This window comes from Thunnus thynnus, chromosome 9, assembly GCF_963924715.1.
Source record: "Thunnus thynnus chromosome 9, fThuThy2.1, whole genome shotgun sequence".
Classification (NCBI taxonomy): Eukaryota; Metazoa; Chordata; class Actinopteri; order Scombriformes; family Scombridae; genus Thunnus; species Thunnus thynnus.
The window spans coordinates 18,917,538-18,942,157 of NC_089525.1; the positions used below are offsets into that span (position 1 = coordinate 18,917,538).

At 38.7% G+C, this 24,620-nt stretch overlaps 1 protein-coding gene across 1 annotated transcript in view; it reads left to right on the forward strand.

Moving 5' to 3' along the window:
- mid2 (midline 2) overlaps positions 1-24,620 on the forward strand; it is a 143,495-nt gene that overhangs the window by 20,607 nt on the left and 98,268 nt on the right. The window contains exon 2 of the mRNA XM_067599418.1: positions 10,054-10,112. The gene's annotated coding sequence lies outside the window, so the exon portion shown is untranslated. The remainder of the gene's footprint in view (positions 1-10,053; positions 10,113-24,620) is intronic.

Below are 24,620 nucleotides of genomic sequence, written 5' to 3' on the forward strand. Positions count from 1 at the left end.
TGAGATGACTCCCACTCAGCAATCTTCTTCTCCCGGTTGTGTGTTTGATGTGGGCTTGTACACGCTGTTTAAATAGGTTTCTTTTCCTGTGTGTTGCGCTCCACTCTTTTCTTCCCTATTTCCATCGCCTTATATTTAATCCTCATCTCTCTCACTAATCTTAGACATCTGTCCATCCCATAAGTCATCCTGGCCCAAATATGACTCTCATGCTCAGTGTTTGGCATGATGGCTCACTAATCCAAGTGTTCATTCCCTTATTTCCCTTTTTAGGTCTGGTCCTGAACTATTTTTTAAATAGCACACTTACATTGGAGTTTTCAAAGGATGAGAAACTAGTGGTTTATTTGGTTGCACAAAGTCTGGTTTGCACATCAAAAAAGGAACACTATTAGATGTTCTTTATAAGAAGCTTATTAATAATGTAGCAGAACTGAGCCAATGTTAGTATGTTGCATTCAGGCTATGCTTTCATCTGTGATGAGTTACTGTTCACCAGAGCTGTTTGCTCCCATACTTGGGAAATAAACAATTAATCAAACTAACACTAAATTTAAGTTGAGTTAAAAGTGTTGATCCTGATTATGATCTGTTGTATTCAATACGGTTACATGTGGTAACTACAGTGCTGTGCAAAATGAAACCTGATTATGAGGTGAAGAAACTCATTTTATGGAATTTCATCCACTTGAGCTTCATTAGAAGCTACAACATTTAAGAAATGTTAAACCACAAATAGAAGCATGCATTTTATTTAAAAAGCCAGCAGGAAAAGATAAGCCAGTTTCATGTGTTTTGAAAAATTCTCTGAGAACAAAATATTGCTGCAGCAACCAGCACGTTGCTCTGCTCTGAGCAGTACCTGACCAACTGATTAGCGGCTTAATGATTATCCAACACAGCGATAGAGGTTACGTGCTAAATAAAACAGTTGCTGACCCAGCAAGATAATCCGCTAAAAACTTGTTGCACAGCCAGTTTAACCAGAAAAAGAATGAGAGAAATGCTGGTCTTGGAGTCATATAGTTAAAAGCATTGTGATTATTAGGACTGAAGACTAACTGGAGAAAGAGAGAGATTAAAAGAAGAAGAAAAAAAGATGTTAACCATATGATGTTTCATTTACTATGAAGATTACTTTTTTGTATGTGGATAATTATTGTTATGGTTAAATAGAAATTGCAGACTGCTGACAAAATGTGATTTCGATAAGATTGTTTTCAGCTCCCTTTGTTACTTAAAATCACATGAAGTCTTAACAGATCAAACCACAGAAAGAAAAAGTTAGAAGACTTTGTTTTAAAACCACCAAATCAAGAACAATACCTTTATAATATAATTACACACAAAAAATGTAATTTACCAGTACTGACAGGTACAACAGCGAGCCATTTTTAGCTGCTAATATAAATCTTAGGAACTGTCTTATACCATATAATTTGCTCTGCATTTCTGTGATTGCCTACTTGAATTTTTAATGCTTTGGGGCACCAGGAAAATAGTCAAATAATGCATTAGATGTGATTTTATTAAGGATTGACAATTTGAATTTTAACTAGTTGGTTTACTAAAGTAGCTAAACAGGATATTTTTGTTACAATATGTCGTATGACAGTTGAAATTAGTCTCATTTGAGAAGCACTCTATAAACTGATGCTTTGTTCAAAAGCTGATGAAAGAAAATGTGCTTTGCAACAATGACGCCCCAGTGAGAGTTTCAGCAGGGAGAGGAGAACAGCTGCTTGGTAGAAAGCCATTGTTGCTGTCTGTTTGGGTGAACCACAGAAATAGGTAAAATATGCACATTCTGCAGCAGGGTAAACACAATTCTCTGTTTGTGCAGCCTGATTAGGCGCCTGTTTGTCCTGAGGAAGCCTACTGCACATGAATGACGCATCAGATTGTGATAAGATCTGTGAGATGTATTATTTTTCATTTTTAAAATAAGTATTGGAGCTTCATGCTTTGTTTTTTTTTTTACATGTGTCAGTGCAGTAATCTGATGAATTTCAAGAGTGTCCATAATATAACTACATTATATTTTAGAGGCTGATGTTAAGAAGATTTATGATTTTTATAACCAATTTAGCATTAAAGCTGCTCTCTCAACCAACTTTTCAAGGTCAGTCAGACGGAATAACAAATATGCCAGAGGCTTTTCTCATCAGTATTAAAAATTTGTGCACCAAAATCTAAAACTGGGAATTCTTTGCGACAAATTTAGATCAAGGCTGTCAGTATTTGTCATATGTCACATGTGTTATCACTCAGCGGCTCATAAAATGAAGACTAACTCAGCAGCAGTGCAGGTTATTAGCAGCCAGGTTGAAGATGACACTGCCATTAAAGGGTTAATGTAGCTCTGCTGTGGTGTGGCTGAATTCAGCAATGCTAACAGATTTTCAAGCCTGACTTTGAGCCAACTCTGTAAAGTTTGAGGTTCTTAGTTAAAAGGTGAGCCCTGTCCTCTGAGTACAGATGCTACAGAGAGCCTTGGAGCTGATCATCCGACTGAGGAATAGAGTCGACAGTCATTAAGGTGTGAGGTTCAGCCTTATTGAGTAGTCTGAAGAGGGACTGAGACCCGGTCGTAGCTGGCGCCCCATTACAGAGGAGGTTGGCCATGAGCCACTAGTGCACACCACAGTCCAAATTCATTAAATCACTGATGCTCTCTCATTAATTTCACAATGCTGAACTTGTAATGTCATTCAGTGCAAATGTCAAACTGAAGTGCCATATGCCATCTCAGTTCACTCATACATATGGTGCTATATTAGAAAAAAATACACAGGATGAGATGCTATGGCTGGCTGGATAGATGTTACTACTATTTTTGTTTTTTGCATATTTGCCATTTCTTTTTAATTTTCTGACCTACAGTCTCAGACACTTACGAATAACTTTTTCCAGCTCTCTCATAAACGTCTATTCACTGTTAAATAACTTACAGCTTGTAATTTTGATCTAAATCATCAATGTAAGCAAGTACCCAACAATCTGACTTCACAAAATTGCATCACGTAAATAGGCCCATAAATTCAGTCACTATTGCTCATGCTAAGGAGAGAATTCTGTGTTTAATTGAGACTCTTAACCTAATCAAACCAGCAGAAAACCGCAGGCTGATTGCACGTGCTATCTGTGGCTGTAAATATGCTGTAGTCTGTAAATGTGATCAAGTCTCCAATCCTAAAATGAAATAAAAGAAATGTAAGAAAACAACAAATGTGAGATTTTGAGAAATAAGTCAATGTTTCAAGAAAAAAATGTAATATTTAGATAAAAAAGTCATAATAGAATTGGTTGCTTTGTCATACATTATGCTTTTAACTTGTGTTTGGACTGCAGTGTTGCTTTCCTCTGACCAGTAGCTATGTGTCACTATATCACCACTGGCTCCCCCTCACAGGACTCTTCCTCTGATCTCTCACACAGTCACTATACAGTGACCTCTGTCTGAAGACAGACACCAAGCTATGTTTGGGACACCACGGTCCAGGATGCTTCCTCTTGAAAAGCTAAGGGAAGCAGCTGTGTGCTGCACTTTATCAGAGGTGGGGAAGTTAACATTTATGTCAACAATAAGCCACACAAAGGTGAGATTCATGCCTTATCAGATTTAAAACAGTTTGTTTCGATTTTCCAAGAGCAGAGGCTTCAAGAGGCTACTAACAGATATATTGTACTGCCTCTCGTATCGTTTAGCATTGAGGCCACTGAGCAGTTGTGGCAGCTTTCCGATGTGCTCTTGACTCAGCTGTCTGGAGAAATCCAGGTCCCCACTGTACTTCAGCCGCTGCTTCAAAACACATCCCGTTACTGACTCATACATCATGACAACAAGGTTTCATTTTCATTTCAATAAGCCTATCATAACATCTATGACAGTAAGGTAAGCTACTTATTGGTGAAACCTGTAACTTCAGCTCATCAGTATCACTTATTTGACATGTAAAAGCTGACTGATGAGCTGCTCTCATCTTTATACGAGAGAATATTAAAATGTTCGCTTAATTCTCTAAATATTACTTTTTTCTGGTAATATTACAATTTCTATTATCTATAAATCTCAGATTTTTTTTTCTTTCTTATCAGTGGCCCTAATGCTAAGTCATATAAAACAGAAAGCAGATGCAGGAAATGAGTAAAAACTCAAATCAAGCAGAAATTGCCTGAAGAATTAATGGAAACATAATAATCCACACACTTAGTGCTGGTCTTTTTCTTTTGAAGGCAATGCACACAAACCTTGTGTTTATAAAGACGTACTGAATCACAAACACAGCTTAGTGGTGTTTAAAAAAGACCTGTTGCTGCTTGCCTCATGCTGGGAAAAATGCTGATGGTTGACGCACAATGTTTGTATTCTGCTGCGAGTGAGGTCATACCAGAGCAGGAAACGCGACGAGGATGTGTGAGAGTTTCCCTGGCGATACAAAGTGGCTCCTGTGTGTTGTGGTGTAGCTGATAATGAGCAGAGATATGTGTGCGCTGAGCTAATTCTGGAAGAGGCGACCAACGCCCTTGCTCATAAAATGGTCACCCCAAGACTTGAAAAGTTTTGTGTCTCTCAAAAGGTTCCCACCAAAACTTCCTGAACTCTTTTAAAATCATGTGACCAAAACCAAAGATGAAGCAAATTGGTTCCTTGTAATTTGTGTCACACTGAATCTATTATCTGATATCAAGCATATTTTAAATTGGTGGTGAACTGAAGAAGACGATTCATAAAATGCTTATCTTGAGGAATATTGATACTGTTAGTAGCTTTTAGTCTGTTCGGTTCCATCAAAGCGTTGACAGATAATTTAATCTCTTTATTTGAAAAATGCAAGATGCCCCAGCGGAGGTTAAGTTGACTGAGCACAGCAGCAGCTTCTGTTCAGGGAGGATAATTGAATATAGTGAACCCGTCATCATTCTTGTCCTTTGTGTTTTATTTGAGCCAAACTGTATCAGCGGTGTTCAAAATTCATTAGCCTGTGTACATTGCACCACTGACATTTATATGTGCACTATACTCCCTTTTGGCATATTAATAGTCGATTTGTGATGACTTAGAAAAAGGAGTCAATTTTTTAATTTGATCGAGATGGAATATTTAATCATATTTGTCGAGTATTAAGTGGGTTTGTGAACAGAAATTGGTCACCTTCAGCCTTTAGACCTGCTAGAAGAGTGTCGTTAGGCAAAGTGACAGCTAATGTCAAGGGGGCATTTGTGCTGCTGTTCAGTACAAGTAGACTGTGGTTGAACTGGGCGGCTCCCTCTAGCCAACAGCAGGAAACTGTGGTTGTGAGTGCTGGAAGAGAGTGTGCTCTGCTAACTTTTTATGGATACAAAAAGCTAAAAATGAAAATATATCACACTGGAGGGCTGTAAATCGATACCAGCGTTGATGGTACCAGGTGGGCTGGCTGAGTCAGATAGTCCTGTTCTTTGTTCTGTTTCCTTGACTTTGTATGTCTTATATATAACATGGTTCTGTTTAGTTTTTGTTGACTGCTTTCTGTAGATGTAAGCAGGCCTGTCCACGTATAGTCCTTCGAGACACACTTTCACGATGGACTTAAATAAACCTGACTTGACTTAATAAAAGCATGTGCGCAGTATCAGGGTTAGAGAGGTCTAATTCACAAACGCGCTCTTGAAATTTTATGGTAACCTTTTATCCGTTTGCCAAACCAGTTTGTGGTCAGAAAGGCCTTTCATCCACATCAAAAGCTTGTTACTGCTCAACACTTGTGACTCACAGAGGCTTCATTTTATTCATCAGTGGCTAATGTGAAAAAAACATCAATTTTCTGATTCCAATTTGGAGTTGTATTTATGAAGCAGCACCTCTTCCAGCCTGCAATTGACGTTGGAGAACTCCAAGTATAACCTGTGGGCAAAAGGCAGAGAACAAAAAAAACAAGATGAAGAAAAAGCTAATTATTGTTATAAGCTTAAATATTGCATTGTCCACCATTTGCATCTAAGCTTTTAACCACGTGAATCCCTTCACTTTTTGTCTAATGCTACACTTCCAACTATCCCAATCATCCACTTTTGTCTGTTAGGTTTTTCTACACAAGGAAAAGAAGAAAATATATCAACAAGACAAATTGTGATTTCTGGATTCTAACAGGATGCTGTCATTAAAGTAAAATCACTGACTGTGAGGCAGGGACAGAACTCCTGAAGTATTTATATTCACTGGTTGGATATTTTTCTGCAGGTGGCCTCCTGATTGTCTTCCGTTTCTGGCTCCCACAGGAAGAGAATTGTGGCCTGATACCATCATTTTTGTCAGTGTTGGTTGAAAACTAAATGGAAGGAGGAAGAGAAAGGAAAGAGGGGAAAAAAAGGGAGAGGTGAGGGGGAGAGACAGCCATGTTATGTTGTGCACTGGTTGATGACAAGCCTGTTTCCAAGTTACACACAGTGTTTCCCTATCGAGCGAGACAGACCTCTTTAGCATTACCAGGTTTTCACCGCCACTCCTGTTTCTATTCTGAGGGGCCAAATGTTCCACTCAGAGTTTCCTTTTGTAAAAACATTGTGAATATTATAGGATACATCAGCCTTTTACGCTATTAGTTGTCATCAATCAATAATGCATTCTAAATTATCATATAGATTGTAGAGTAGAAAGGGCTTTTTATAAATAATTCTTATCCTGTCATCGAACCGTCACAGCCATTTAACCTGGTTTTAGTACTGAAGTTTCTGTCATGCGCATCTTTTCATCCTGCTTAGTATATTTCTATATTATCCATGTTGATAGGTTTAAATATAGCTCCATAGCCACATATATACATGTGAACATTCTTGCATGTCAGTGATCACATACTGTACTTTTCCTTCACTAAAACACTACGTCTTATAATTGGATTTCACTCTGGTCTGTTGAGGAAGGTGATGATGGGGTTTCCTAACATCTGTGTAGGTGCAAATTGGCTGCTCTGCAAAGAAGACTTCCAAATTTGAGATTAAACAGTTTAGATGACGATTTAGATGAAAAATCAAATATAAGTTGTTTGGGAAAATACATCACTAAACAGCAAAATGTATGTTAGAAATTTAATGTGTGTTACTGTTTACTCTGTTTACAAGAGTGTCAAGGGTTTGGATTTTCGCTTTAAACTTTAACTCTGGATGTCAGTTTGAATGCATTTCAGAGATTTGAGTGTCCTTCATTCCTTGAAGTTCAGATTTGCTTGGTCTGATTAACCAAAAGTGTTTTTTTGATATGAATGTGAAGATTTTGACTCTCTGTCTTTCCATTTCTCTCTATTTCGCTCCCTTTTATAACTGATAAAGTGACTTCTTACTTGGCATTCAGAGGAGAAGAAAACTTGTTGCACCACTTTGTGGTCCATTGACAGTCCTGTTCTCCTCTTATTGACTCTTATTAGGCAGTCATTATGGTGAAACATGGCACATTGATGCGCACCAGTGATTAAGAGACAGTGATGGTGGACGACAGAGGGAAAAGAGATTGGCAGCATGCAGCCACTTTGTTCATAATTAACCATGGTTTTGTTAGCACACCTTACTTTTCTGCATGTTAATTAGTTAATACGCTAAATAATGAGCTGTATTGAAAATTAATGAATGCTTTCAGAGTGATTTATAAGCATAATTTATTATTCAGTGCACAGCAAATAAACCTAATTGAAAAATGTGAATTAAGTGATCATACGAAATGGATCCAGTTTAAAAACTCTGAATATTTTGGCACCAAAGAGACCATGAAATGAATTCAAAACTCAACATAGAATTCAAAGAATCATAAATAACAGTAAATCATATATTTTAATTAGCTTACACATCTTGATAAAACTGACAGCTGACTGGTATTGGTTGTATTATACTGTATTTTCTCAACGGTATTCAGGCCACTGAGTTGTTTAAAAAAAAAACATGGATGACATCAACATTCACTGAGATCCAGCTGATGTCAAAGCAATAAACAAATGTATATACAAGAGCAGCAAAAAACTTGAGCACTGTGAAAATGTTTGGGTTTTTTTTGTGGGTTTTTTTTTACAGATTTACTGTATCTCCATTATCCAGGTATTAAGTTTGGTCTCTGAATGTATTTTCAATACAGCTGCTCGGCAGTTTGTCTTGCCAAGTCCTCCCTCTGTCGGTCGTGGATGACTCACTGGAATCCCTCCTCAACCGGTTGGGAACAATAGCTTATTAGGAACCAAAAGATGGGCCATGTGCTCTGTTTTCTCAGATTAGTTCACATTGACAAAAAGTAACATTGCACCTGGCTGGCCCTCAAGTAAACAATGCACTGATTGTCCATGATGGGATGTCTTCTGTTGCCTGCCTCTGTTTGACTACCTACTGGTGTCAATATATAACTATAGCTTTTCTCTGATGCCATATTTTTGTTTTTCTTAATATGAAATCTGAGAGAGTCTATCAAGCGTGGGATGACAGAAGTAGTGATTTTCAGCGCTGTTAATACATTTCTCAAAATGTTCATGTGGTTTTCAATGTGTGTATATTGTATGTGTATGATTTCCATTTAACTTTTGGAAATGGAAGAGTGTTTGAAGGATTTTGTTGTAGCTCTTGACTTAACAAGTGTCTGATCTGTGAAACAACTGATAGCTTAATTGTTTGTTCAGATAACATTTCTTTTTAACTTATAATGTCACCCTTGTTGAACGAATGAGTACAAGTAAAAATAATGTAAAGACAAGGAAGCAATTAGCTGTGACAGTTCATTTTTCAGGATGACTTTGATCTTAAAGGGGCTATAATTGATATTTTTTTTTATAATAACAATGTATCAAATGACAAGGTGTCGCTCATAGTAATGAACCTACAGTGAATTATCACCTGACTCTGCAGCTCCCCCCGGCTTTATGGAGCTTTATACTCAGTTTCAGCTCATTGTTTGGCTATCCAGCTGCAACATTACTGTTTTGGTTCACTCACTGCTCTCATAGTGCATTAACGGATGAAGCAAGCAGCTGTTTTCAGTGAAAAAGCTCTAAAAAGCCACTGTACATGACCTGCTCAGCACCAAACAGCAAACAGACATAGTTAGCAACTAGCTGGTGAACATAGTGGTGCATTTACCAGCTAAAGAGCCAGATATTTCCCTCAGGAGTTGAGACCAAAAACAGAGCTAAAGGAGAGTGAATATTGGACTCCATCAGGTGGACAGAAACTCCGTTCCTCCGTAACTGCTGGATGTGTCAATAAGCAACTGTTTGTCATATCAACTTAAAAGGTTATGATATATCAGTGTTTCATTCACAACTTGCTTCCGCTACCCCCAAGTGACCAAAAAATCTGTTAATGCAGGTTTAAATTAAAAAAAAACTATGAATGAGCATTTCTGAATGAGTGATTCTTATTGGTGTCAACAATTTTGCTATAGAGATGATTGATGGAAATTCTGTGCATTGCATCTCTTTAGTAGAGTTATGTAACTTTACTGTTTGATCCTACCTGGACTTCAATAAATTGTACAGAAAAGAAGAGAGAGTGGGGATACAATGGTAGAGAATGTATATTGTATTCTAGAGCATTCTAGTTGGCTGCTTTTTCAGGATTACATTATGCACTGCTCTTCATTTTGCACTCAACCTCATGCTTCGCTTTCGTGCATTTGGTCTGAAAATACCAAGAAGTAGGCAACATGACATAACATAACACATGACTTCATATGCTTAATTTTCTCTATACTTGGCTTAGTTGTTAGAAAGGTGAATCATTGAATCTCCACCTACACTAACACCTAGTGTATGTGTGTGTATCATTTGTACGTTCAGCATGTGCATGTGTCGCGGACTATTGCTAGTAATTGCTGCCATCCGCAGCCTACTGTGAAATTGTTGTCTGTTTTTGACTCAGACATTTGGTTTCATGCTAATCTGACTTGTTTTCTCATTATCTCTTTCCCCCTTCAACCCTACTCACTTCTCTCCCTTTCTGCTCATTATCTGTCGTCTGGTTTTCACCTCACTTTATCCTCATCCTTCTCTCCTCATTTATCTCTATTCCACTATCTCTCTCTCTCTCTGTCTCCCTCTCCAGCCCGTCGTCGTCCACAGTGGTGCTGCTCGTTGCTAACTAGGCTGCCTCCAAGCCCACAGGTACGTCCCCTCCCTCTCCTCCTCCTCCTCCTCCCCCCTCCTCCTCCACTTCATTCTCTATTTTTAACTCCACTCTGCAGGATCCTTCCCCATGATTCTCCCTTTCCAACCCCAACTCACATCTCTGTCGGCACCTCTCTGCCATTCCAGCCAAGTGGGAGGATACTGTAGACCAATACCTGTTTATTAATTTATGCCCATGCTTGCTCTTCAACTTTGTAGTTGAGGATGTGCTGCTGTCTCTAATTCAGTTTGTCTTATCTATCTATGAAATATGAGTGGGGCGGCATCCACTTTGTTACCATAACAACATTAGATGCTCTTTTCAACTGCTCTTCCCATAATATACAGTAGATCTGAAACAGATAGAATGCATGGTTAAAAAACATAAGTGGTGGGGTGATTTGGGGAAGGAAGACTATGACCAATAGCGTGATTAGGACTCAAACCCACTATCATATAAGCACATGTAATGCACCAACACCTGCTGAGAGACACTCTGGCTTACATCGTTGGCTTGAGCTGATGTCTCTTATCAGAGGATACATTCATTCACGTCTTAAATGGTTTGCTTTGTTAAGCTGCCACCTTTCCCTGCATGGAGCCTGGCAGCCATCTCAGCTCCCCCACTAGTGGAAACATAATGCACTTGTTGGACTGTATAGCTGAATTCCAGGGCCCCGTCAGCTTTCCTCCTCAGCCTCTTGTCTTTTTAAGACCGCTCGACTGGCTTTTCCTGGTGCATATCCTCCTGACAAGAGCTTACAGCACATAACCTCCTCCAGCGGATAAGTACCGCGCTCTCCATGCGCTCTGTGTTTGTGTGGAAGAAGCTCATTGGCTTTATTTTATACAGGTTGAGAGGGTGTGCAGTTCTCTCATGTAAACAGCTGCTGAGGTTATTTATACTCCTCTGAAGGTAAAGCATAGATTAAAATGGATTGAACTGTTACTATAGCCATGATAGCAAGAATTGAGTTTTGCTTTTTGGCTTATGTGTCTTTTTGTAGAGGCTTTTGTAGAGAATTTAGAATTTATTTTTGCAAAAATGGGCCAAAAAGGATCACTTATTCCCACTGCAAACAAAATGTCCTCATTAGGATGATGCAGCTTGCAGATGCAGCTCTGTCTGTAATAATAACGCTTCCAGGTGGCACAGGTTTTGGATGTGTCTTATCCCACAAGCAGTGATCCTGTAATAGATATGATGTTAGTAAATTCATGCAACATTGATTCTCAGTTATATACTCTCTGTTTATTGGCTGCCACCCCTTAGGCTTTTGAGGCTTAATGGAGAGTCATAGAAAAAAAACAATCTATTTTTCTTATGAACCTGGGGTTTGGTTCCCATGGTAACACTGTTTGTCTTTGATGTGGAGCATTTACATTTAATATGAACTTGATCAAGGTTGTCTTTGATACAAAAGGGAGGAGGGACAAAGAGAAAAACAGTATAAAAAGGCTAGATTGGGGCTCATTTAAAAGTCATTGAAGCCAGGCTTTTGCCTAAGCATTGTTTGCTTTTAATAATGGCCTCTCAGGAACAGATTACACTTTAAATACCTACTGACTTATAAGACGAATTTCCATTTTCAGTTGTGTGATACAGACAATTGAGAGGTCTGGCCATGTCTGAGGTAAACAACATTTTGTCAGCCGTAACCACATGGTCTGACTCGGTAATGATCCTCGTCTGTATTCCCAGACGTGGCATTTAGGACTAAGGACAGACCTGCCTTGCAGCATTCCTGTCTGATTTTCCCATGCAGAACCTACACAGGTAGACGTCTTTTAAGAGAATCCATTTGTCAAAGTCACAGTCCTTCACGGCTATAGACAGCCGCTGTCATTGGGAGGCTTTTGAGTTATTATGTGCCTTACCAAAAGAAGCATGTAGCCTGTTTTTAGAGAGAGGTTTTAGAAGCATTTTATGCATAGGCACTCTGAAATATATATACACACACACACACACATTAAATTTCCCCCCCCCCCCCACCTGCTGCCTGTCTTAGTCTTTGCCTGTCAATGAGGCACACTCGACAGCAGATGTAATAGGCCAGGCAGTGGCATGCTGAGATAACGTACACAGTAGCGCTGCCAAAGTTGTGATGTTCCATGCAGCAATGAGTCTTGGCTTTGAATGAACAGTGCACTCTCATACTTTGGAATAGGGCTTGCAGCCCTTTCAAAATTTAAAAATCGCTCAGTTGAGTATGTGTATGTCATGTAACCAAAATGTCCTGGCTTAATAATCCAGTTTAGGATGTTTGTTGCATGTCAGCCCTCTTTCTTTTCCCTTCTAGTTTCCCACAGGTCAATAGAAATGCCTCGTCTGAAGCAAACCTATCTTTAATGTTTCTTGACTGATTTTGTCTAGGGCAGCAATATTTTAGGTAAAAGCAAGAGACCCAAGCAGCTGCATTAGCAGGAGCTTTGTAAATTGGCTCTCTTCTATGAGCCACGAGGGTCTCCGTGTCTCTCATCATTCTGCTCCACTTTTGCTTCCCCGTTCTCAGCTTTCCTCTGATGTCTGTTTCTCACTCATCTTCATTTACTCCCTCTTTTTTGGGTCTGGCAAAAGCATTAATAGATTAATAGACTTTTCTCCTTCCCGCTCATTGCATTTCATTTCCCTTCCTCTCTTCTTGTCTCCTCCCTCCTCCCTCCTCTGGTGTATGCCTTCTGACAGCCCAGGTACCCTGCAGCCTGCCTTGGCCAGGTATAGCACTAGATGAAAGGTTTGCAGCAGGAGTTCTCTTTCAAAGATGCCTTCTGCTGCATCCCTGCTCTTCATGGGCACTCAGTTGTCCCTGCCAGGCAGTTGGAAAGAAAGAGGGCAAGGGAGGGAGTGGAAGGGAGGAAGGAAGGAGGGGGGGAAAAGAGTGAGGAAACATTACTAGAGACACACAGCAAAAGAAAGTAGTGAACAAGAGCGCAAGATCTTGAGTTTAAGTGAGTTATAAAGGAGTTTAGGTGTGTTTTCATCATCTGATGTCTCAGAGTCACACTGAGGTATCAGTTCAATTGACGAAGTAAGATCTTGTGCCTTCAGTTCTATTGAACTTTATCCTTCAAGGTGAAACTTAAATGGCTTGCTTGGCTTCAGTGCCCACTGAAGTCAAAATTGAGGCCGCATATATTAATCCTGGATTTGTTTTTATCAGTTTGTTACAATGCAAGCAAGTGTCTCTCTCTAACATAGGGACATATGGATCACAGGCACTATCTCTGTCTCTGGCTTCAGCCTCCAAACTGTTTTACAAGCCGTTACTAGAACAAATACAAACACAGCATCGTGCTTGCAAATCCAAACAGACATTTATTAGCTTCTGTCTAAAAAGTAATTGCCTTGGAATAACTTAAAACGTTAAATGTAAAAGAGATATTGTTTTTTCCCCGTCAGAATGCAAACGATTTGTGTCTGTGAAAAACCACCCTTGACAACATTCTTCTCGGTGATTAGAGGGAGGACAGGCTGACTCTATGGTATACCTACATAACTCTTATCTGAAGACAAGCTAGATAATGCACTGTAGGTCTGAGCTGAGAGATTTAGCTTCTGGACGTTGCAGTGACAGGAGATACTGAGTGGAGGCAGTGCAGGCAGTAAAACAACTGACAGTTGGTCATTACGAAAGACGCAGGTGGGCCAAAAATCAATCACGCTGAGACTGGCCTGGATTCTGACAGATGCCTGACGTCTGCTTGATGAAGAGCTCTGCTGTTCCTCTGAGTGAGGAGGAGGAGGAGGAGGAGGGGGGATGGAAGGGGAAAGAAGAACGAGGGAATTAGGATGAGTGGGATGATAAGCAAGAGGCATGGAGGAAGAGCAGGTGAGGAGGGAGTGTGAGGACAGTAATGGACCACGATGAAAGAATCAGCAGGGAAGAAACAGAAGGGTTGAGGTACTGTATATGTTAATGAACAGATAAGGGCTGGGGTCTAGAGGAGAGAAGTTGAGGAAGGGCAGGCCAGGACAACAAGGCTCGAGACATTTTTGCCAACACCTGAAGTCAAACTGTCATTTGATGCTGCCACAGTTAGCGTAACAGCACTTTAAAATTGCGTGCAGGTTTTAGAGCAGGCCATAGTCCATGTTTTGACAACACCTTTATAGGCTATTTCACGGTGTCTGCACTAACAGTATGAGAAAGTACTTCAAGTGTGAAATGCCACTGCATTATTGGCCCACACTCAATAACTGAAGGCACTTTATTTAATTTTTTTGTCAATTTTCTACTCATTTAAAAGATGTACATATAAGGGAAATTTCCTACTCAGGATAATGTCAGGGTTGTAAAAGTCCAATGAGATTCATTTCAAGTAAGCAGCTGTATTAGTTTCTTGTGAATTTGCTGAGAAATAACTATAATCAAAAAAGGCATTTGTTTTATACTTGGCCTGTTTTACATGACTACCTTATGGGTTATTTGTACATCTGTATTTTCTCTCTTTTTACCATTTCTGAGCCAGTGGGTAGCTTAACACAAAATATGTCCTTGCTTTTCTGTAGTGCATTGAAATTAAATTGCAACACAAGAATACAAAAATAGAGGGGAGCAAGCAACAGTCTTGTGGCAAATGGGCAAATATGTTTACAGAGCATTAAGAGTACTTATTTATTGCATCAATGCCAGCCTGAGGATTCCACAGCAAGGCCAACACACAACATATGAGAAAAAAAACATTTTAGATGTCAGAGTCCTGACACACCATTCTACAAAATAAACCGAACAGCTTTGCCGTTCTTCAAAGTTGGCACCAGCTTGCCCAGTTAACAGTTAATTAATTAGCTGTTAATTTGCAGAATTATTGATTTTGACAGTCATCTTTGTCTTTGTTCACACACAAGCTATCTTCCAAGTAGCCTCTAGTCACTGCAGCTTTCCCTCCTTTCAAATCTCCTAAAGCTCAAGTGACTAGGACCACACCTGGTAGGTACTCACAACAACCTAAAGGGAAATAGTGTGCTATGATAGAAGGATGTGGAATGTTATTAATGTAGGCTGAATGTTGTTGCATGTCATGTTGTTATGCATGTTGTTAATGATTTGCAATTGAGGGTGTGGGTTACGCCCATCTGTCCTGCTCTTTATTGGATTTGGGGAAGTTTACAGTCTAGCAATACCATCTAAACCCATTACCGGAGATTTTTGGAGGCATTACATTTGAAACACATTGGTTTGTCCATATCCTCAAAGCCTTTTCTCTTGAAACATTAAAACTGAAATATACTGTTTGAAAATTAGAACAATAAAGCATAAATCTACTCTATCTTGCTTGTCTGAGTATGTACACTAAGCATCCAAGCAGAGTTATGTTAGAACAAAATAAATAGCTAATAACATCGCTAACAACAGTAAATAGCAAATAAAATAGCTAACAAGCTAATAGGAGCTAACATTAGCTTTATTAGCCAGCTAGCTGCTGAAAAGCTACAGCTATGGTCACAAATACCAAGTAAACATATGTGCAATGCCAGAATGAAAAGCTTAACAACAGTAACCAAGGGGGGCGGGGCTTAGTGAGGCCAAACTGATCAAATCTAAGACTCAGATCCTGTCCAGGGCGAGTGGATGTACCGTTACACAACACTTGGGAACACTCCGCACATACACTATGATGTGCATGTCAAGAGAAACTGCCTCAAACCCAGAGATGGCTGATATCTCTTTAAAAAGTCATGAGGTCATTTGCTGTGGAAACCAAGAATTATGCAATTTAAAGAAAGTGAGTAGGACATGCAATCAGTGCTAAATATGAATAATAAATTGAGGGAAAGATTGTGGGGGTTTTCAGTTATTCATCCATGTGGTCCAAAACATACATAAATCCTGCTTTTTCGGTACTGCTACAACTTCTACTACTGTGTTTTACCGTACATACATTCTTATTGGCATCTCTTTCTCTTACTGAAAAAACAGAAAAATTTCATGAAAGAATTCACAACCTCACTTGCCATGTGCCAATTAGCATGACACTATTGAAATAATGTGTAGTAATGATTGCAGTTCACTGGACAGTTGAGAGAGGGACAGGATGGGAGTAATGGATGATGTATCTGATGCAGTTTCCTCACTGATAAATAAAAAACCAAAAACATTGTACAATTGGCATATGCTCAGTAGCAAATGAGAGACCTTACCAATACTGTTGATTATAGTCTGCTTAAATACACATTGTTACCATCATGTGTCACCACCGTGTTGTTGTACAGTATTCGTTTTTACAATGTTGCCACAATGCTTTAATTTTTCACTTTTATGGTCCACGTGTTAAGTAATCACTATATCAGTACCAACAATCTTGCACGTCATCCCTGCTTACTTTTGCTCACATCCACATGGTTTACATATGTAATTTCTACGGTGTCACAAACCTCTAATTCAGATATGATGATATGATATCACATAGTGTCATGCAATGTGATAAAAGCTCTGTATGTATTTGTTTGAATATGCAACCCGACAATGTTTCTTTTTATTATTTCCACCCCTGTCTCATGTTAATGACAATTGATCTGCAGAGCTCTTAGCATACATTACACTGTAGAGTCTTAGCTGCACATGTAGACAATCTCTATTTATCTCTCCTCTATAGGATATTCAGTCTATGTTTTGGTGCTTCTTGCATCTCCTATCCCACAACTCCTACCTCCATCTCTGTCCTCTACCTCTCTCCTTTCATCTCCTGCTTTAATCAAGCATCCGATCACAGGCCCAGGAGGACGAGGGATAATGAGATTAGGCCTGTACATGTTTACACATTCTAATTTACATTGAGCTTTCCCTGTCTTTCTCTGTCTGACCCATATTTCTCTGTATCCCTCCTCCGTGTTTTTGCTTTTTATGTCTCCAGTCTCCCTCTCAGGCTCTCTATCTTCTCCACTTCTGTTGCCTTGCTTTTGCTGCAGCAGCGTAAACACGCTTTGTTAACCAATAAACAGCAATTTTATGTACTCTACACCAGCAAGGTTTTAATTCCAGTGCTGCTGTGTCAGATCCAATTCTTTCAGTTCAGTTGATGGTCTCATACATAATCTGTCAATATAATTGTTTGGCTTGTTTTGCATGGGACTGCAGTTGTGCTGTGGGTTATGTAATAAGCATTCACTGTGGGATTTTTCATGGTGGAGACAGTGCCATTAGAGAGGTACATGTGAGTGTGTGTGTACATGTGCTATGTACAGTGACTGATCGCCATGTTGAGCCCTTCTCCTCCAGTCATCTGTCATCGAAACTGTCCTTAGTGCAGCCTCCCCTCATGTCACCTGATAGTCTGAGAACCGTAAAACCACTCAATTCTTGCACTATAGAGCTATCCAAATTAAAAAAATGTATTGAGACTACAACTAATGCAATGTCCAGAATCTTAGGTTTTAGCAGCCAACCCTTAAGAGGAAGGCCATAGGGGAAATTAAATTATAAGTGCTTAGCAGGAGGGCCCTATTGATCCACTGTGGCAGATAGAAGGTGAGTTAGCCAATTTTAAGTTAATGTAATCCAAAACGACATCCACAGTTCCCAGGGGATGTGAACTACTCATTTTACATAATTGACCATTTCTCTACACAAGTGACCTACACAGCACATTACTCTCATTTGGAATTTCTCCTAAAGACCTGATCTATGATCCAAATGGGATTAAAATGGTCGTGCCACTGCCAAAAATCATAACCCACCAATACATCACTGTAATTGACAGATCTTTTAATACAAGGACAAACACTTAACAACCTAATGAAAGTAATTTATTGTTTGTTTACATCATTAATGTTTGTAAATATGGTAATGATGCTAGAATTATGATGGACAATAAATGCTGTCCTCTTGAGAATGACTCTAAGATAACATTTATATTTCTATCCTTTGTTTTCTTTGTCAGTTCTTTTGTAATTTGGTTTGAATTCCTGTATTTTAGATGGAAGAATGAATGCAAGTAATGATATGTTAAAGGGGATATATCATGCTTTTTGTGATTTTTTTTTTTTTGGTGATTATTATACTTCTATGATGTCAGATGTCCATGTTAAACATGGTCAAGGGTCCAACTTCAGGTGAATGTATGTAAAAATGCTCTCTTAAGTCAAGAGCTAGGGGCTCAGCTTACCTACTTCCTCCTTGTGATGACATCAGATTGTTGTCCATTCCGTTGCTTTGTTGCTAAGGTTGTTGCTAAGGTTGTTCCATGTGTTGTTCATTCCGGAAACAAACATGAAGATATATTTGAGAAGTTTCCATTTGACTGAAGAAAGAGAAAAAGAAGTGAAAATGTTTACGCAAACTTTGGAACCACTGGAAGTCGGCTAAGACACAGCTTCTGGAAGTTAACCATTCAGAACAGAAAACAGCCTGTTTTAAACAGAGGCTGAACTGAGGAGCTGCATAAAGGGCCAGTATAAGGTAAATAAGTTTTTGAACTGTAAATCATGCAAAGATATTCCAGTAAAGCAAGAAATGTGCATGATATGTTCCCTTTAAAGTTTGTGGGATGCCATGAGACCATCTAGTGTACTAGTAAATTCCTTCATGTCTCTCTTGTCTGTGAAGTCTTGTTCAGATGCAGTTTGCTTTCTATAGGTCTCTTGCTTCACACTACCATCTCTGTGAGCCATTTAAATCCACCTCTGCTGTTCATAAGGTCACTATAAAGCACAATACATAATATTAATGGCTTTGCGAAAGACACCAGCACCCAAGTAATGTAGTAGCAGCGCAGGACCCACTAATGGTTGAAGTAAAGTCTATGTGTCCCAGTTGGGCTGTATTGTTTGAATCTAACTGCAACACACACAATTAAGTCATTCTCTAGCCTGTGGAAACAAACCACCGATACAGTCTGATGCTACCAGGCTACCAGTATTATTGTAAACAAAAACTCAACTTGTTGCATCATTAGAGAAGAAAGCATCTACCGTGATCCTACAGATTCTGACAGCTGACAACGAGCTGAGTGCTCCCAAGCCGGGCAGCTACTCAAGCATAAAACACAAACATGACATTATAGAAATGTGTTTTTAAAGCTGGATTTGACTTCAGATTCTTTTTTAAAGGTTTGAGACAGCCATGTTAGTATGAAAGCTTGTCAGATGAGGTTACATAAGTATAACATTGTTGTCATGAAACATCGGTTTGGTTTACAAAGAGGATGCTTGTTGGTGAATAATGTTTCTGTTATGTGCTGCTACTCTTTTGATTGCTCTGGATTTATGCTTGTTTCATTTTACAAATCAGGTTGTCAGTTTGCTCTTCCACCATTTTTTTCCTTTTTTAAACTAATTTTCTTGTTCTTAACTCTTTTAGTGCTTTTATTAGATTTGCTGTTTTTTTCTTTTTATATTCACTTTAATTATAATGACATTTGAATCCATTAAGTATATCTCCTGGAAGTCAATATAAAATGCAATTATTTGCAGTTACTGAAGTGTCTAACTTAGATCAGAGGCATGTTATAGGATATTTGAATAGTTTAGATACATTTCTGCGCATTAATTTACTCCCAAAATGCATAATTTAGTCAATGTTTCAGGCTCTGGTGTCCATCAGACTTCCAACTATTTTTGACAAATTGGATGTGCATGTTTTTACTCTGCTAATCCTAATGAGGCAAGCCAAATGCCCCATATGCATTTCAGTAATATAGTGCATAATATGATCATATATTTTATAAATAACTCTGTGGAACTGGCTGAGTAATTATTGAAGTTAGGACAAGTCCAGACTCACGTTGCAGCTGCAAAAGTCAAATATATTTAGTTGGATCTTTTTGCCCTTTTAATTGAAATTATTCTTATTGCCTGTGTTGCAAATTTGTTGTATGTAATTTCTCTTTTATTTCACAATTAGCTATGGGTTTCCTACTATGGATGACATACATGCATTAACCTGGCAACACATGTCCATCTATGTCCATCCAAATTACCTTATAGAGAAGGTGTAAACAGTTCATTTGTTTCTTTTCCATTTTTATATTATTTTTCTTTCTGTGTGGGTACAAACACAGTACTGTAGTAACCACTCCTTAGAGTTGGCCCTGTGTCCATGGACAGCTTGTGTTCAGCTCCAGCCTGTCTTGGTGTAGAGCCAGAGAGGGAAGAAGGCAATGTGACTATGATAAGAAAGTCTGGGCATTCCCTCCCTTAGCTGAGACACATACACACATACACACAGCCATTGCCATTCAAAGGACACAGCATTATTTCATTAGACAGGGGTCACCATGTCTTTTGGATGACATGAGTTTGGCTTACATTGCCAGTTCAAATCCAGTCTTCTCACAGTCTGTCTTCTCCAGTTTAACTTTTTTGAAAATCTGAATTTAGTCTTTTTTAAAGTGCAAAAAAACAAAAACAAACAGGATTGTTGCTTATTTGTCTATGTGGGTGGCAGTGAAAACAGAATATCTGCAGCCAGACTCCATCGGTGAAAAATATCAGATTTGAGGTGGCGAGACTAATGGAAAGCTGATGGAGCGATGCCACACCCAGCGACTTGTTTGTTTATGCCCTCTGAGTGTTTTATTGATCTGTTTATGACAGTATCAATTTTAAATTGGGAAAAGTATGACCCAGAGGATGTCACCTTAAACTACATTCAAAATGTTGTTATTACCTACCTGTGGCATTTTATTACTCTAAAATAATGAAGAAATATATATGTTGTTTGAATTACAAGGCTTGTTATTGTTCTGCTTTGTGAAGCACAATTAGATTGCTGGTACATTTGTTGCCAAATGAAGGTGAGACGGCCCAAAATGTTCACAGTATCACATTACATCTCCCAGCTACCTGACTAGGTTAACAATGGGTGATTATAATCAGATAAATGATGATCACAATTCAGTAAAATAGGAGTGAAATAAAATGATTGTCACAGCCACTGAGCAGTGTATATGGCATAATAGCGCATCACAATGGTAAGAGACACATGCTGGAACAGAATACTAACAACGCTGGATCACTCTCTTGAGGTGTCTGCACTCGGCCAAAAATTCCTATGTTCTGAAGGGAACAAAAGATTTTTATGTCTCTGCAGTGAGTCTTTTTCTCGATCACTCCATATTGGCACAGTACATAGACAGACCAGTGCTGTACAATAAGTCCCTGATGAGATGCAGGCTGAGGGCTGGGAGAGGAAAGAGGAAGAGAAGAGCTGATGCATTTCCTCTGGACACACACTGTTTGGTGGTGTTGGTGATTTGTCATGCAAGTGTGCACTATTAGTGCGAGTGTGTGTGTGTATACACAAAGTCAATGTGTGTCTCTCTTAGTCTCTCTCTCACGCACACACACATGCCCACATACACACATGCACATAAACATTAAGTGCTGGCTGTGATGGTAATTTGATATGTAATATGCCCCATGCCTGGGCCACAGCAGCACAATAGTGAGGCCAAGTCTCAGGTGGCCAGTGTGTTTACTGTCAACAGCAGCCTCAGTCCTCCAGCCCATTGGCACACCTAAAATTCATCTCAGCACCCCTAAAAAAAAAAAAAAAAAGAGGAAGAGAGGAGCTGATGCATTTCCTCTGGACACACACATATATGTATATGTGTATATATATATGTATATATATGTATGTGTGTGTGTGTATATATATATATATATATATATATATATATATATATATGAGTAGCTAGGTAGTAAATTTAGGATTTCATGGCACAGAAATACACAAGTAAGTTGAAATGTTAGCAAATAAAATTGCTTAATGTTCTGACAGAACACTGAGTCAAATTGGCCATTATTACTGTGCAGTTGATTCGCTGTATTTAGCAGTGTATCAACATAATTTTAACATAAGGCTTAAAGTTATCAGACACTGACATTGTTTCAGAATGAGCTATAATGTTAACTGCCGGTAGTTTCAGATGTTAACTTTTTTATCAAGCTCATAAGCTAACTAGCTAGTTAACAGCTAACATCTCTGAGCTAGCTTGCTCGTAAATTTCAGTCACTAATTTCAGATTTTAAACATGGCGGTGTGTGAATGTAATTTGTGTGGGTACTGTTAAAGTTAGTTAATGTTTTTTGTGTCAGTCATAGAGTTATAGCAAAGTTGATTTAAGACTTAGAAAGTCTCTGGTTATAGTTCCACGGTGTGAACAGTGTCAAAGAACATTAGCTGAAGTTGTTCACTAGCTAGCAAACTAGCTAACTAGTCTGCTCGCACACATGCCAGCTAACAAGCTAACTGATGCACTTTATAATTTTAGGAAAAGTAGTCACAATGTTTCTTATTCTGATAGAATTGGGCCTTATGGTATATTTACAGAAGTTCATGTATTAGACACTGTTTGTTTTTTTTTAAATTGATTTAAGATAAAGATTTTAAAAGTTAACATTCCTTCATCCCTTCCCTCGCTCCAAAAGATGCTGAAAAAATACTGAAAAATTTGCTTGAACTTAACTATTTGCCTAAATATATAATAACATTTAGTAAACAGTTAACATTTAACATTCATGTAAATGTAGCTGCATTCACTGTCCTTATACAAATATTCACCTGCTGAGCAAACATAACACATAAAATACAAAGAAAGGAAATATGTATGCTTACTGTAGTAATCATACATTTGGCGTTACTTTAATGTTTGACATTAAAAACACAAACACAATGACAACATCACTACTGACTATAGTTAATGCAGATCAATTTGATGCTAGAAACTCTGATTAATTTAGTTAACATTGAGCACTCCTTATTGCAGAAGGAGGGAAACATCCTTAATTTCATCGTATTTCTTAAGTGTATCAGATCATTGTTATCTTGTAGCTTGCGGAAGATAAAGATGCATACATTTTTCACAACTTTATAACTAACATAAACAACTTGGAGAAAGCCGTTGTGCAACAGTATCCTACCTGCTTTGCATGGGATGTGCGATGACAACAATAGTCCCCCTTCTGAACCTTATTTTTGTGCTACTGAGTGCAGTCAACTACAGTCAATTTACCTTGTGGTAAACTATTAACACTAAAATAAACTAATATATATTCTCTGTCAGCTACACTCAGGAACAAGATGAGATAGCTAATGAATAAATTGCTGTGTCACACTATATGTAGCAGTAATAACAGGAATTTATTTATTTCTTAAAAAAAGATTTAAAAAAACACCTCAGAAAAGGGCACTTTCTCTCTAGGAGGCAAACGGCAGGTGCTCAAGTCCTCTTTTGAGGTCTATCTATGCACGTGCCTGTGTACACGTGTGATTTAGAGACTGAAACAATGTTTTGTACATTTCTCCTCATGTCTGCTTTGCTATAACTTATCCTATCTTTTATGAATGAGTCTTTGCCTCAGGTTTCATTAACTGACTGAGGGTCCTCTCTAAAACAGGTGTATTATATTGAAAATTTACTGAAGTTTACTGAAAATGTCACAGCAACATATGCCAAAGTGAATTTATAGTTTTTCAAACAACTTTTTTATTAATTTCATTCAAGAATCATTTCCTGTGCTGTGACAAATATAGCAAGCAAAACTGATTTTCTTAAGAAATTACTTGTCCAAAGAGCTGATGTTTGGCATATAGGCTTTGACCTCATCACTCCCCAAGAGGAAACATTGAGCTCAGCACAGCAGGGAGTGGAAGGTGACAGTGATAACTGCCCTTTGCAAGTAGAAAGTAAACTCAGAGCCTACAGATCTGGGATGGAGGTGGGCTTTTAAGGTGCTTTATGAACAGCATCAAAAATTTGTGGCAGCAGAAGCAGCAAGATGCAAAGCTTTCAGGTGAGCAGCGTGGCAGCAAAAGAGTTAACAAAGCACTGAAAGCTTAAGTGCACCTCCATAATCACACGAGTGCGTTGGATATGCAGTAAGAAGAGTGTGATGTGAATGTATCAGCAGACTCCAGTTAACTGCCTGAACTACTAAGACTGTTATCTATTTTTATCCGCTGTATATACGCTGTTGTAGTTGTTGTACTCACATGGGAGCAGTAGCCAGCTACTGTAGTACTACAATGGGAAGTTAATTTAAGGTTAGAGTGACAGACTTAAGTATCTGGAAAAAAAAAATGAAATGAGCTCCTATCAGAATGTCAATAGCAATCTTTTCACCAATCACAGCACAGCAACAAAGAGTTGCTTTGCACACACCCTGAATAAACATACACTAGGATTGTCCAGCCCACAAATTGCTGATTTCATTGAGAGTGCTGGACGCTGGAGCTGTCTACAGAGCCAGTCACAAAATTCAGATGTCCACGTGGTCAGGGAGGATATCTCAGTGAAGACTGCACTGATGGATGCCTGGGGCTGGATCCAGGCTAAGTCTGTGCAGTCAATCAGCCAGCCATACTGTCAGGCTCAAAGGGTAAAAGACCCATTTAAATCCAAAATACCCCCGCTGGGTATTAAAGTTTAATATTCACTTGTAGCTTGCTCTAACCATGTGCTCAGGATAAAACGTGTGCTATTAATAAAGTATAATCACACACAGAAACTTTGGGGATTTCACTGTAAAAAGTTTAGATGAGAAAAGGGAATTAGGCATATTCT